We start from the raw sequence: 16,535 nt of genomic DNA on the forward strand, positions 1-16,535 counted from the left end.
ACACAATATACACACTGCATATAAATACATATAGCATATACACACAGTATATAGACATAATACACACATATATACAAAAGGAATCTGCACAGTTGCGTTTACCGTCACTCAGGGTACGTCATAGACCAAGTTTTGACCCGCAATTTTCACCCCGTGCTTTTTCCAATCCATTTAATTACCCACCATATACAGGAGGCATTGTGGCAGACAATTGGAAGCTGAGCCATAATTGGTTGCTGTTCTGCCACAGGTCATTAATATGAGCTCTGAGCTGTGATTGGTTACTATAGGCAATGAGTATAAGACACTTATGTGTGAGGTAAGATGGATAGAAACAGAGACAGGGGAATATTTATCACAAGTGTCTGAGGCATAACTATTCCAGTTGCCCATGGAAACCAGAGATCAGGTGTAATTTTATAAACAGCTGTGGGAAAAATGACAGAGAGTCACTGGAATGAGAGTGCCCGAGACCGACAGTCACTGAAATGAGAGTGCCCGAGACCGACAGTCACTGAAATGAGAGTGCCCGAGACCGACAGTCACTGAAATGAGAGTGCCCGAGACCGACAGTCACTGGAATGAGAGTGCCCGAGACCGACAGTCACTGGAATGAGAGTGCCCGAGACCGACAGTCACTGGAATGAGAGTGCCCGAGACCGACAGTCACTGGAATGAGAGTGCCCGAGACCGACAGTCACTGGAATGAGAGTGCCCGAGACCGACAGTCACTGGAATGAGAGTGCCCGAGACCGACAGTCACTGGAATGAGAGTGCCCGAGACCGACAGTCACTGGAATGAGAGTGCCCGAGACCGACAGTCACTGGAATGAGAGTGCCCGAGACCGACAGTCACTGAAAGAGACTACCAGAGACAGACAGTGTCAGTGGCAGAGAATGTCAGCTACAGAGACAGTCGGAGACAGTCTACAGATGCATATGCTGATGCTGAGTCTGAGACGATCTATAGATGCATATAAAATATTTATTGTAAACCTATTCTGTTACAGCCAAGAGTAGTTATTTACTATCCCAGGGCAACGGGATAGGGCACATACAGTAAATATATACATCTATGTGAAAGACCCCTGCCAATGCATAGGCAGGCTGGTAGTTGCGAATAGCGTCCTCACCACATCAAGAGCTGTTAGGGAGACTCTCTAGGATGTTTCTACAACTTGGAATATTGTGTAACTGCAGCTATATCTACTGCCTGGCATGGCAACAGTTAATTGGGAAGTGTGTAATTGTCCAATAATGTTTCTGTAACACACAGGCTGAAAGGTGATTGGAGAGGTGCTACCACCTGACCAGGGGAGTATATAAACATCTGCTGGGTGAGAGCACATGGTCCTTAGCACAAAGTCTGTCCTTGTACAGAGTCTACAGACAGAACCAGGCCTCAAGGTCTATCTGCCACAACCAGGATCCTAATCCCAGGAAATTCAAGTGCCTCAGGCCTACTGCCTGGCACCCAGGGCAAGTCCGGAGACCCAAGCCCAGAACTGCAGCTCCACCATCCAGACTCCATTGCAACTGCACCAGCCCAACCTGCATTTACTATCAGGCTGCGTGTAACCTTCCTGTGGACTGGCTCTCCATGACCTTTCCAGCTTAGGCATCTGCTGTGACCAGTTTTGTCCATTGCCTGTTGTTCGATAAAGAACTGTAGGTTGATTTGCACAACTGCTGAATTCCTCTCTAACGCACAGACAAGAACGTTAACCTGTAAAAAGCCAGTACCGTATACCTGCCACTCTATTCATTTAGGATTCAGCAGACCCCTGTTATCTTAGTCTGTGGGGATCCCACCACTCATCAGTAAGTTATCTCCTATTCCATGGACATGGATAGGGGATAGCGTTTTTGTGACTGACGACCCCCAGAAGACCTAATTTCAAAGTAATAATGTTACTGCATATTACAACAATATGCCAAGATATATCATCACAGCACCAGGTTATGGTTTCCAATACCAAGTACTCCAGAGACTAACTAATAAAATAAGCTGCATTTCATAAAACAAACCCAATTCTGACAATAATGTACTATGTTCACACACACCAGATGTGATGCAGAAAGTCAGGTGGATACATCTTAATGGGATCGCTTCTGAAACAAGTCTATGGATCGGGCTCATCCAGATAATGGGGACAATCCAAAAAATGTCAAAAATTTGCCACATGTAAATAGACCTTGGGTTGCTGACACAGTTTGTCAAGTGTGTGTCCTCCTCCGGTCCTTGAATAGTTAAGGAGATTAGTAGTCAGTGAAAAGTGCAGCCACTGCAGAACACACTGCATCCACGTGCTCCGCTGACGCCTCCATTAAGTCCTGTATGTTCTCATTGAAGAAACACGCTTCACACCTGCATACAGTATAGGGGACACCTGAGGTTTCTAAGCCGAGTAATGCTGACTGTGAAAATACAACGTGTCACACAACAGTGAAATACAAACGTCAGACCTCATTTATCATCCGCGTCCTGCCCAATATGTTGCATGTCCAAGCGTTTTCTGACACAACATTCCACCTTTCCATCTTGAATGGGTCATCAACACAGCAAACAAAGATACCTGAGATCTGGGGTAGAATTACATTGGCCCATTCATGTAGCATTTAGGCAGGTGCTACACCTAGACTCTACCATTCACTACACATACCATAAGAATGCAGTAATCTCTGATAGGTAAGATAAGCAATCCATCCAGTGGGTCACCAGTTTCTATATTCAGTCTCTAAATGATGGGAGTTGTCACAGATTCCGCAGCGATGCACAGAGCATACCAGTTTTCAATAGGTGCAGCCGCTTTTTCCATGCACAGGGTATGTATACAAATTTGCAAAATTTTACCTCCTTAAATTATAAGCCCCCTCAGCAGGGCGTAACTAGGGAAGGTTGGGCCCTACAGCAGACTTCAGAATGGGGCCCCCCTACCCTCCCATTAAATACACATTTGTATAGTTACACATTTATACACTCTTACATGCATACACACATTAATGCACTGATATACATTTTTACACCACATGGTGGAAGTACATGGCAGGAATTAGAGATGAGAGACCCTTTTCCTGTCATTTTCTTCTTCTCCCCAAACATTTCTTATCTGAGCTGCGATTCATGCAGTGTGGAAGATGTGCACTGTTATATATATGCACATTCTACAGCATAATATGTATATAACGGTGTACATCCTCCATTCTTTTGATGCCAGAGCCCCCTGACACTGCGGGCACCATAGCAGCTATTGCTGTAGTTACGTCCCTGCCCCTCAGGTAGGGTATGAGCTTTCCTTTCTAGAATTCCCTGCAAAATGTCACCCATTTACCTTTCAAAAAAAAAAAAAAAAAGAAAAAGAAAAAAGAAATCACCTCTAAAAGACATTTCATACCCTATTTCTCGGGGCTGTAGTTTAATGGGGTAAAATATGGTGACAGTTCCCCCCTCTAAAGGGGTTTTATGGGATTAAAATATTGAGAAGATATCCATAGATTAGGCTTTCCATATTAGTGAAGGTGCAATACGCAGCTACTTCACAGATCAGCTGATCTCAGCCGCTGATAAACAGAGAAGGAAACAGTAAGGAGAACAACTCCAGCCTCTGTGTAGTGGTCATATGAGGTTACTGCAGATAAGCGACCATAAGAATGGAAGCAAAGCTACAGTGATTTGGCTTACTATATTATATTAGGTTGATTCTTACATTTTCAAAAAAAAAAAAGAGCCTCTAAGATATGAAAAACGTAATCTACTCGGTTAATACGGAAAACTTCTACTTATGTCTCCATTTTGACCATTCTCCCTCTATGTCTTATAGAGGAGAATTGTGTTACTGATGTACAATGTGTTAAAAGATTTTTTTTCTCCCTTAACAATAACAATTTTTATTTTTTTTAAATCGTGAAGCTGTGGGTTTTTTCAGTCCATGACAATAATAGAAGTATAGAAGAGCGGATATAAATAGATTCCGGGAGCAGAGTGTTAAAGTTTGATCTCAAAAACTTTCCTTTTCAAAATGTTCAGACAATGAATCTCCATTGAGACCAAGCGGTAGAGGCTTTTTTGTGTTTATATTCTGTAGAAAGTCTATGAAACAAAATACCTTTGACTTTGAATTTTTAATTCTGCAAGTATTGTTTTCCTTTTTTTGTCTGTCCCCAAAAATTATTCACAGCATCAAAAAGCTGTATGTGACCCCAAGGTATAGAGAAATCCGTGCCAAGTATTTCAGCTTTGACAGTCGTCATGATGTACTAGCAAGTAGAATGTTATAGAGCACAATAGGGTAGCTTTATCAAACTGTTTGTGACAGAATTTTGCTGTAACTTGCACCAAATGCCTTGTGCCACATTCAATGAGGGTTTTAGACAATTTTTCGCTACTTCTTTAACAAGTACAATATAAAGAGCGTGACCTCTGAAAAAGGGGATGGCTGATAGGTCTGCTCATCTCGTTCCGTTTTAGGTTTGGCTGCCAGACTCGGATGTATTTCTGGATTGGCAGCCAAACTGCCGAACCTGCGAATTGAGTAACGTAACAACTAGCCATGGCTAGAAGCTAGGGGCCTCAATTTACCAGATTGGCAGCTGAACCCTAAACGGAACATCGGATCCACTCATCTCTACCGATAGTAGGTAGTGAAATGTTGGAATATACAGTATGCCAGGTTTATCATCCAGCATCAGGCACAGTGAAAAATCTGGTGCAGTATAAGACTGTCTAATTTTTAGGGTTATGGTTTGTATTATGAAAAATAATACAAATTTCCATTACACTTTCTGTATCAATTCCTCAAGGTTTTCTCGATCTCCGCTTCCTATCAGTGGACAGAACTCTGTCCATGGTCACACATGTGCACGGCTCATTAGCATCATAGAGAGCAATCAGAGCTGTGTGATATAATGAGCCGTGCACAGTGTGACCATGGTCAGATTTTTCTCCACTAGTGGTAAAAATAGAAGCTTTTTATACATGACAGCAAGCAGAGATCTAGAAAACCGGGAGGAATTGATACAGAAAGTATATTGGAAAATTGTGTAACTTTTCTTTATACAAACAATATCAAATTACTTGTTGAAATGGGAATAACCCTTTAACTCTGGTCAGGAAGTAGGAGCTCTCCTTACAGAGGCTTTTCCAATTAAGGCCACCTTAAGTCTCCGTAAGGAGAGCTCTTACTTTCCGACCCCTGACTTGCCAATTTAAAGAGAACCTGTCAACAGGTTTTACCTCTGTAAACTACCAGTCTCCTTAGATAAAGTATAAAATATCTTTCTAGAATTCCCTCTTATGTGATATGTCACACATTTACTTATAAACCATCTCCAGAGTCAGGCAAATATGAATTTTATATTTCTATTATCATATGCAATGAGCAAAGTAGGATAGAATCACTTTATCTTTGGGTCTATAGTACATAGAAACATGTTTTTGCGTCATATTAAAGATAAAAAAATATTTGCCTGACTTTGGGTGAGGATTTTTTATGGGTAAACGGATAAGATTTCACATAAAAGGAGAAAATGCTAGAAAGGACATTTCATATCCTACCTTAGAGGACTAGTAGTTTATTGAGCTAAAACCTTTAAATATAGGTGCACAAGCACCAACCTTTAAATGTATAATGTGCATCTCCTCTTGAAGCAGAGGCACCATATGGCGGTCTAATGTACACCTATACTTTGTATCACAATGTATTATGCACCAATTTGTATAGTGATTTGTAGTCCTACTGTATATAAAAAAATCTATCCAACAGAAGGAGGCTCCAGACTGGCATAAAATGCTACTACAACAGTAAATTATAATCAAATGACAGGTTTATACTTCTGGACCTATAAAAAAAAAACACTAAAAATTTGCTTGTAAAAACAGAGGACCATAGTCCAAGAAGAAAGCTCACGGCTGCAATGAAGTGTGCAATCGGTCAGAGTTCATAGGTGATGTAAAATAAGACACCCATGAGATGACGGACAAGAGGAGCGAGAGTGTGCTGTCTTGTGTTCAATGTTGACTGTATCCATACCCCCAGGGGTCTGTAAAGTAATATCCATCTTTTATAACAACATATATTTCAGTCATTTGCAGAACACAACTCAAGGCGAAGAAAGAATAGAGCCATTTTGTGGTTTAAGGGTTACCTTGGGAGTTGTACATATTCAGCATGAACATCTTTGTGCAGGAGAAGTAGAATAATGGGTCATTTAGGGGTTAGGATATAATGAATCATAGTTACATGTATTATGTCATATAACGTGTCATTGCTTTGGGTGGAATACAACTCAAACAGGAATTGTGAATTTACTATTAAACTATTGATGAGAAAGTGACAACCACAACTCAACATGCTCGGAGCACTCCTTGTCCATTCTTCCATTGGCCATATTCACATTATACTTTGAGCCTCCAAGTGACATATCCCGTAGTGCAGAAAATTTCTTCTAAGACGGAGAATCAACTAGCGTTGATCAAGAGTTTAGATGATGGACATTATATGGTGTAAAACAATCATTTGTGCAGTTGTCCAACTACACAAATGATTGTTTTTATCCGTATAATGTCCATCATGTAAACTCTTGATCAACGCTAGTCAACTACAATACTTGGCCCATGTCTAAAAGTCCTTAGTCTTCTATCCCCTATTGACAGTATCATAGTAGATGAGGTTGGCAGAAGATGCAGGTCTATCACCTCAGGCCAAACTGAGGCAACAGCAACTGAAGGTATAAAGAAACCTGTAACCCCTCACACAGGATAATGTAGTGCTATAATGAAGAAATCAAGTCCTGATTAAACTCAGGAGGAGTGCATCAGCAGCAAGTGTCATAGTGTGAGCTGCAGGCAGAGCGCGTCTCTGCCCGCTCTGTTACACGTGAAGAGAAGAAGGAAGAGGACATTTACTAAGGGCTTTGTGCGGTTTTTTGGACTGACTTTTCACGTTCTTATAGGTGAAAAACTGTTTGCCCAGGTATTAAAGAAGTGTCTGTGCCACTATTGTGTCGCATGCATCCCTTTAGGGGGCATTCCGGTGCACGAAAAGTCTGTTGCACGCCCTTTGTTAAAGGTGCACCACAAAAAAGTTGGAGAAGTCTGTCGACAGATTCATGATTTCTGGCGCACATTCTTAATGAATGTGTTGCCCCTAGCATTATACATGGGAAGAGCACTTTTAACGAAGTTTCTGACAATCTTAGTGAAATGTGCCCCACTATGTTTTTCCAGTTATTTGTGGTAAAATTAGGGGCCTCGGCAGGATTACATAACATCTGAAATCAATATGAAGTAGCAGTGCTTTTAGAAAAATCAACAATTTATTCCGAATATTAGACGACTGTAAAGGCAGATTCCAAATACGATTGTGCATGGTCTCCCATCAACAAAAATGACTGTGAAAGCCAAACAGTAACCTTAGGCCTCATGCACACTAACATATGAAAACAGCCATATAATCGGCATGTAGCATGGCCCTATTCATTACAATGGGCAATACATGGCCATATTGTCCACCATACTATACTGTACAGAGAATGTTCGGAATAGATATCTATGGGAATGTATATAATACGGGATGCATACGGGAGACCAGAACCAGTGGGAGGACCAGTCTGTCAGCCATCCATCATAGAAGTCCAGAGGAGCATAGTTCCTCAGGAACTTCTTAGCAGGACACATCTACTATGATTAAAACGGATGTTAGTTTTCCTTTAACGGTATTAGTAGTCATTGCGGATTGCTTTAGTCACATCTCCCTTATATACACGGAGGTACGGTGGGAACGGACAGCCATTCGTTTGGTGGAGAAGCTGTGTAGACCAGGAGAAACTAGGATTTTATGAGGATTTTTTAAATATTGTCTTACAGAAAATTGTATTCATACAAAAAATAACACTAGGTGAATAAGTCTTTCAAAGTCAACGAATAGAAGAGAAAACTTGCTGTCTACTTTTGTCAGGAGAACATTAATTTAGAAGGCTGGAATGTGTGCCTAATGCTTGCTGGGAAGATGTCAACCCCTTCCAAAGAATTGAAGAACACAGCTCTCATATCCTGCGCTCATATCCATTCAGATCTCTTTCTCTTTTCAGTCACTTAAACTGAGCTCGATCTTCCTAGAAACTATAGTAACTCTCTGAATGTTAATGTATTCAGCAAAAGAATCTAATTTGATGGAGCGACCATTCATCTAGTAAATTATACAATGATATACCTTCATCCTGACAAGAGGAATTAATCATGTAGAGAAGTAGCCGCGCTCTAGCAACAGGCACAATGCCCACTTTTTTCTGTGTTCGAGTCGCTTCCTGAAAGATCTTTAGTCAACTTTAACTGTTTTTTACTTTTTTTTTTTTTATTCTGTTTGTAGCAATTTTGAGAAATATTTTCTTTCAGGTTTATGAAGGTGTGATTGTTACAGAAACGAACTGGCAATTTTCTGTTATTCTAATTTTAGTCAGCAGACAGGAAGTTTGGCTGCCTATGATTATGCTACTTCCTGTTTTACTTGACCAGGCACTAGCACTACCTACAGGAATCAAAGCAGCATATGCATGTCATGATGTCTTAAAGAAAAGATTGTTTCAACTGTAGGGACTCAATTATATGGGTTTCTGTGGCCGTTACGGTTCTCCACAGTAACGACCGGAAGACTTGCTTTAGTGCAAGTTGGGCATGCGTTGTCCGAACTCTCTGTTCCGCAGTTGCTCGCACTCTCCAGCCACTTAAGTGTGCACATGTGCGCTGCACACAAGGCGGTGCTCGTTTGTAGCAGCTGCGAGTATAGATGTGCGCATGTCCGCGCTCTCTAGCAGCCAATAGCTGCGCTGTGCATGAGCACAGATAGCTCCGTGGGAGCAGAGCATCATGGGACTTTAAGTATTTCTGCGGCACGTGACGGACATCTTTTTCCCTCCATCCAGGAATAAAAGGATAATAACCTTACAAAAAACAATAAGCCACAGCAATTAGAGGAAAAAGAATAATGTCTTTTACTGGTAAGGTTTGTAATTCGGATACACAGGATTTTTTTTTTTCAGTGGCCATGCACATACACAACCATACACATTCAATTCTGATTCCTATCATGTCCAAATCCTGTATACATTGGTCTGCCATTACAGGTTTAACCAAGATTTTTTTTTTTTTTTTTAACTACAGGCTTACGTACGGGTTACGTACAAGATAGGTTCTGTAGGTTTGTTCTTGAGTTGAATTTGTATGCAAGTCGGAACTGAATATTTTATCGTTTTAACTCCAGCCAAAATTTTTCTGGCCTCTGTGCCAATTGGATTTTGAAAATGTTGGGTCGTCATAAGAACCAGGATTTACAATAAAGCTTAATTGCAGACGCCTTTAATAACTGTTATAGCTGTTTATTGTAGCCCAAGGTTAAAGTACAGTAAATTACCAACATTCAGAGGGCCGTTTGTAACTAGGGGTCATCTGTAAGTCAGGTGTTCTAAAGTAGGTGACCGCCTGAATGTGGGATTTTGATTATTATAGACAGTATCAGACTAGGACACACCAGTAAAAAAGATACCCAAGCCAATTATTTTTTGTGTTGTCTGAGTATTTAATTTTTGGAGCCTTCCGATTGGCAACAGATGAGAAAGGACAATGTTCATTACCTGATCCTGGTTTCATTGCCACTGGGGGTATACAGCCAATTTTGCACAAGCATTTTTCTGGAAAACTCTCTCTTTGCGTTTGTGGGATCTACTATCCCAAATGTAGAAATTCTAGGCTTAGTCCGGTAGACACACATAGCGAGATTGTCGGAATAAGGTCGTTTTCACACAATGTATGTGGGGGTCTGTATGCTAGCTATGTGAATGGCAGCTAGCATATGGTCACCATACAAGTGCATTGTGCATGGCATGGTACGGTGTGCACACACACACACCATCATCCGAAAATAGAGCATGCTCTATCTTTCGCTGTAAGTATGACCGGGTAGCATGTCTCCATTTGGTGAGAGGAGGAGCACTTACCACTCCAACTTTTCAGTCAAACGTATGCTACACCTGGGTCCCAGTCCGGGCATAGCATATGTTAGTGTGAAGCAACCTAAACTTGCGCATGTGCAACCTGCCTAATCCCCCCTACCCTTTCTGAACAAACAGATGATTGGCCAAGGCAGACATAAAGGTGTATGGGTGGGCAGGTCCACCCACAAAAGAGTAGGATCCTATGTAAAAAACCATCAGTGATATCAGAAATTCCTTTAGATAACTCCACTGGATAGAAAAACAGTAAGAATTGGGAATTGTACAAATTATACACCATAAAAATCAATAACCCTGGACAAACTGGCTTGCTATCATGACTAATGCAAAGATATTTTAATTCTGAAATGCAAAAAATATCTCAATGTACAAAATGGGGAAGAGAAACCTTTACATGAGTTCCGAACTTCTGCTAGAACAAAACTAAAAATGTGGTTTGTGTTGAATTTCATAATAAGAAATCTTTATTTATATAGCGTCATCATATTTTGAAATGCTTAACAAATCACGAGGTACATATACAAATAAGACGTAATACAGTAAAACACAGTCATGTGAAACAATAGGAGTGAGCGCCCTGCATGCAAGAGCTTACAATTCATATAGAAGAAAGAGAATTGTCTGACCATTTTTTAGCGACAAAGTTAAGAGATTTTCCAACAGCTTTTAGCTTTCTCTAGTAAAACAGTGACAAACCAATCACTGTTGAGCTCAGCTCAACAATCCATGTTCCAAAGAGGTATTTAGGTCTGTCCAACACAACAATTTGATACTTTCGAACTAGACATGGACATCCATTGGTTCTGCAGAACCATCCGCTTCTAGGCCTATTTTCAGGACAAACCCCTAGAGGTGTCCACCATTAGAGATCCCACCCCAAGTAGTTAGAAAGGGGACCAGTCATTTTATGCTGCCAAAGGAGGGGGGGGGGGGGGGAGGGAGACTTTTATCCAAATAGTCAACAGAGACTTGGAGGTATTCGGTACTGAATACACTAGGGGTCTTTTTTAGACTACAAGTAATCTTAGTACCATCTGATAGAAACTTTAATTTAAAACCAGCCAAAGACAACAAAAGCGGCGCACGGCTACTTTAGGATAGGACAGACTACAGTATATAGTGGAGATTATTCAACAATTGAATGATGGGGAGGTTTATCTTAAGGTCCCTAGGGATCCAGTGTACAAAATAAAAGATTTGATACACAAACCTTTGACAAAACACTTAACCAGAGATACAATAGTAAATAGAGTTGTCTATTTTTCACTAACTCACATTTGGTTACCCTGTCTTTTATGTCCCTCCCAAAATACATAAGCCACTACAAAATCTAGGCAGGCCTGTGGCCTCCAGCGATTACACCCTCATTTCTTTTGGACACCTCAAATTTCTTAAAATGTATTAATCCATTGGACAAACTGACAGGGGACAACAATCTAGGTACCTGGGATATCACAAGCTTTTACACCTCAATCCAACATAACAAGGGTATCCAAGCTATGATACAAATGCTTAATGAAGCCGGCCTTGATTCATCACTCATCAACTTTTATACTGATTTATTACATCTAGTTCTAGAAAAAAAATTCTCTTTCAAGATCAGTTCCTCATACAATTACAGGGAATGGCCATGGGGTCAAATGCAGCCCCACCCTATGACAACTGTTTCAGGTCAGATTTTGAAAAAAAATACATCTATCCCAGTCCACCCAACAGTATGGCGTAGTTTGGAGACACTTCATAGATTATATTTTCTGTGTGTGGGGAGAACCATTGGATTCACTCTTGATGTTCCATGAGGTGCTCAATTCAGTGAACTGAAATTCATTATTCATGACAACCATTAGACACACTCTTAGACACACTGGTGCCTAAAGATGAATTTGGTCATCTCTCTACCTATATTTATAGTACACCCATCAACAGAAACAGTATCCTACATTTTACCAGCATCCACCCACCAGAAACCAAAAAAAGTTATTCCCAAAGTTTGCTAGGTTGAACTGGTTGGTTAGCAATCCGACAACAGCGGATTGAGGAAATGACCCAACGCTTTAAGGATCAGGGCTGTCCAGATAAGGTCATACATGAGAACCTTCGATCACGCATAACACCTTGAATTACAAGGGATCCAAAGAGGATCCCCTTTGTACACAAATATCATCCAGCCAGGAACAGTGTTTTGAAAATCAAACTGACCCCAGGTTACGTTTTTGTCAGAATGTGCCAATGACGGGCGCCATCATTGGCACATTCTGACAAAAACGTAACCTGGGGTCAGTGAATTTCATAGTCTGGTTCTATCTTGTAGTAAACGACCCAAGAACCTCAGAAATATGCTAATCAGGGCTGATGTAGGATCACCGATGAGGGTTTGTAGACAGACTTTTCTTCAAACACAGCCTCCAATGTTCCCAAATGTTTCTAAAGGAGATAGACTATATTATCTTAGCATGGGTTGTTCATTACAAAAAATGAGACATTTTTTACCTGTGGTTCCACTTTTGTGATTTATACCATCAAATACCATAAAGGTTGCCACTAGCTATCTGGGTATCCTTTCTACCTTTACTTTCAACATCACTTCTTGTCTACACATCTTTTTCAATCACATCTACACCACATATAATACCAATCATTAGTCTTCCCTACAACTCCACATGTTACCTTTGACTTTCTTCATTGACATCCCACATACATCAACAGTCCTTAGTCACTATGCACACTCCTCATCATACATATACAACTTCCATATATCAAACATCCTGTGTCCATTTTCATATGTAATGCCATACAGATATTCACACTACAGACAGTCCTCGGGATATGTACAAGATAGGTTCCATAGGTTTGTTCTTAAGTTGAATTTGTATGTAGGTCGAAACTGTATATTTTATAATTGTAGTTCCAGACAATTTTTATTTGCCCAGTGACATCTGGAGTTTCAACATTTTTTGCTGTAATGGGACCAAGGATTATCAATAAAGCTTCATTACAGACACCTTACAGATGATTACTGGAGTCTGGGACTATGGTGAAGCTCTCTGGAAGCTATATTAGAGGTCACAGTGGGAAGAGGGGTCCGTCTTTAACTAGGAGTGTTCTGTAAGTCGGCTGTCCTTAAGTAGGGGACCGTCTGCATGGTTAGGCTACATTGATAAGTTTATCTACTGGTTAAGTTACGATTGAGACGCCAAACTGGTGTTATATTGTGCCTTCTTAGGCGACATTATCCAGGCATCCTGGGTGTTATCGACTAACTAATATGTTTACTAATGTGTTCTAAACTATTTGTTGTATTACACTAGGCTACATTCACACATATGTATGGGGGACGTATATATGGCGTATATACGTCCCCCATACACTTCTATGGGCTCATGGCCCTGTATGGGAGCGGTACGGTGCAGCACACGTGTGGCACCATACCGCTCCATGGCCCGTGGAAAGATAGGAGATGTCCTATGTTTCTACGTGATACGGCGCTGTGCGCTGTATAGATTAGAGTTTGCATGGACGACTAATAGTGCCACACATCCCAAAATCATGTAACAAAAAAACTAAAGAATAGATAGGATGTGCACAAAAACAAATTGCAAATTTTATTAAATACACTGAGCACTAACATTTAAAAACATTTAAAACTAGCACATGGATATATTGTGCTGATGGCAGTGTATGGTAATAACATGCCTGTATGCTCTACCTCCTACAAGTCATGGTGGACCTACACTGGGCGTCCAATCAATGAAATATGATGTAAACCATGACTAACTGTGCATATATAAACTGATGTACGTATGGTTAATCGCATATCCTGAAATCAATAAATGATACCAAACTCAAAGGATATAGATCACAGCAATATACAAAATAGAAAAAAATATATATATGATATCACGAAGTGTGAGTATGGAGGAGATTCCACAACCCATGAGTTCCGCCGTTAGTGTGGCTGTATCTCCCTATGGGGAGGGGCGGGGGGGAGCTGCGCTCATCCCCTGCTCCTCTCCGCAGCGCCAATGTATGCCCGCCGTACTACAGTACTGCAGGCATACATCGTCTGAATGTAGCCTAAAAGTGCAATTTCTCATGTATCCTCTCAATAGAAAACTGCCAAAATGGTTGAATTTTACACTAAACATGTGTTATTGTGATACTCCCCAATATATAAACTGTACTCATGCTACTTTGTATTTCCTTTGTATATACATAATTTTACATTTTGACTATTTTTGTTACAGGGTTTGACAAAGACTGAAGTTAAAGCAGAAATGTCACGATTTTGTACACAAAGATTTCTTCACATTTCAATAAGCTCAATACGTGTGTGCCGGGATCTCTCCTGAACACTTGTCCACAGATTATGCGTGGCTAGTTTCCTTCGCTTCAATGGAGCTGAGCTGCAATACCAGACACAACCTGTGAGGGCGCTAGGGGGCGTGTCCCCTCCAATCTCATAAAAAGACCCAATGCCAGTGATTTTATTTTTAAGCATTCTCCTACTTCCATCTGCCCAAAATACCTTTTTTACAAAGGAAAGGTCTTACACTAACAGAGAGTTTCAGTTTAACATCTGCTAAATTAGCCTGAATTTGCTTCATTCTCAAACTATGCAGTGTACAACTATATAGATCGCTACCTCCAGCATCTCTTTTTTAATTGTTGCAGATTTTCTGCCCAGCGCAGGTAAATGATTCTACACGGCCTCATGAAATATTAACCACATGAGCCAAGCGAGAATTTCTCTGCATGAATTACTACATGACTTCACCAGCTTTATCAATGGACACAATGAGACTGGGAGCCGGGTTCACTTCTCAGGGGGTGTGTAACCTAACACATAGATGAAAAGAACAGAAACAAATTGCTGGAGACGTGGAAACTACATCGTTACAAGGAATTACAAGAGACTCTGGTTTGGTGACACACAATATGACACATTAGCAGATGTTCACAAGTGGAACTCCTCTTTGGTGTCATAGTCCCAAATTACTGTCAAGTTGTTTCCTTAATTCTCAAAGACTCTTTTGGATCATGACTTCCCCCAACCTACCCTGTCCAATTAATCCATGTACAGAATACTAGTTTTCGCTATGTAGCCAAGCAACAAGAAATGAAAATGACACATGCACTGACCAGATAGAGAATACCAGAAGAGATGTCTGAATGCAAACTTAACTATAATCAGGGCTAGTGGTGCGGTTGGCATTTTTTAGAACTAAAAATTTCTGGGACAATGCTAATGATCATCGGTGACTGTACAGTGGCTGTGAGTCGGCCACAAAAATGGCAGCTAGCTCACGGCCACAATAGAAGTCTACGGTGCACGGTCACAGAGCGGTGAGCACACCCGGTCTCACCACACCATGTGGCCGCACCACTATATAGGGGAGGTCCAATTCTTACTTGTTTTTTCAGCTTCTAATGGAGATGGGGAGGAATGAGGATCGTACATGGCTCCATCTCCATCTGGCCAAAATCATTTTTGCACACGGTCATCTGCAGGTGGGTAAAAAGAACAAAACGCAACTCAAGTACAGTTTGTAGCCAAACAAGCCTCAAATGTAAAAGAGTTAGTAATATGAGGAGGTGAAATCAGACAAGACCCCAAGGGGTGTAAGGGATCCGTTTCCCATATGAGGAGGTTAATCCTAAAGAAGATACATTATCGTTGTAAGCCTGGTACAGATTTTGCATTTGGGCCTAGCAACTTTAAGTACTACAAAGTTACGGTTAAAAAAAAATCAAGAAGCACCATTGCTTTTATTCCATTTCCCCCTCAGAAAGAATCAAAAGGTTCAGGAGTTCAGAGGACCCGCTGGCATCTGTGGGCTAGGGGAAAATGCTGCAAGTGAAATCCCCTGGAAAACGGAAGTCACATCCCACGTCCGAGGACAGCGGATGCAGCAGAAGTAACAGAGCGTTGTGGGTATGGGAACAAGAGAGAAGAACATAGGTTTGTTTTTTTTTCCTTTTTTCTTACCCTGGCCCCAGTTTTCCATTTCCTCCAAGTAGTTAATCTAGGGAATCTACCAGCAGGATTCTACGATTCTAAAGGTAGAACGGGTGGTTGATGGATGTATGGGACGTGAGGATAGTCCTTTTTTTTCTTTTTTCTTACCCTGGCCCCAGTTTTCCATTTCCTCCAAGTAGTTAATCTAGGGAATCTACCAGCAGGATTCTACGATTCTAAAGGTAGAACGGGTGGTTGATGGATGTATGGGACGTGAGGATAGTCCTTTTTAGAGTTAATCCTCACGTCCCCGCTATCTTTTAAAAACTTTAATAACCTAATATGTTAATTTTCTTAAGCGGCTGCTGGGGCGTGGAGTAGCCGGACATGAAGCTACACGTTGCAGCTCCTTCACGCCCCAGTAGCCTCTTTTCTCCTCCTACCGTGACATCTTTGGTGCGCAGCTCCTTGTAGCTGCATGCCCTAGTCCGCAAAGCTGGAATTCTGCGCATGCCAGAACGTCCCATGCATCCACATACCACCCGATCTACCTATAGGTAGAATCGTGGTGGTA

At 41.1% G+C, this 16,535-nt stretch overlaps 1 protein-coding gene across 3 annotated transcripts in view; it reads right to left on the minus strand.

Annotated features, from left to right (window-relative positions):
* The window catches only part of IQGAP2 (IQ motif containing GTPase activating protein 2), a 190,662-nt gene that overhangs the window by 143,986 nt on the left and 30,141 nt on the right, over positions 1 to 16,535 (minus strand). Inside the window, exon 1 of one of the 3 annotated variants that reach the window (XM_072138138.1) lies at positions 2,065 to 2,129. The exons of 1 other annotated variant lie outside the window; for it this stretch is intronic. The gene's annotated coding sequence lies outside the window, so the exon portion shown is untranslated. Of the gene's footprint in view, positions 1 to 2,064; positions 2,130 to 16,535 lie in introns of those variants that run through there. One more of the 3 variants, XM_072138156.1, reaches the window with a different exon arrangement.

The sequence above is a fragment of the Engystomops pustulosus genome, chromosome 1 (assembly GCF_040894005.1).
Source record: "Engystomops pustulosus chromosome 1, aEngPut4.maternal, whole genome shotgun sequence".
NCBI classification, from domain to species: Eukaryota; Metazoa; Chordata; class Amphibia; order Anura; family Leptodactylidae; genus Engystomops; species Engystomops pustulosus.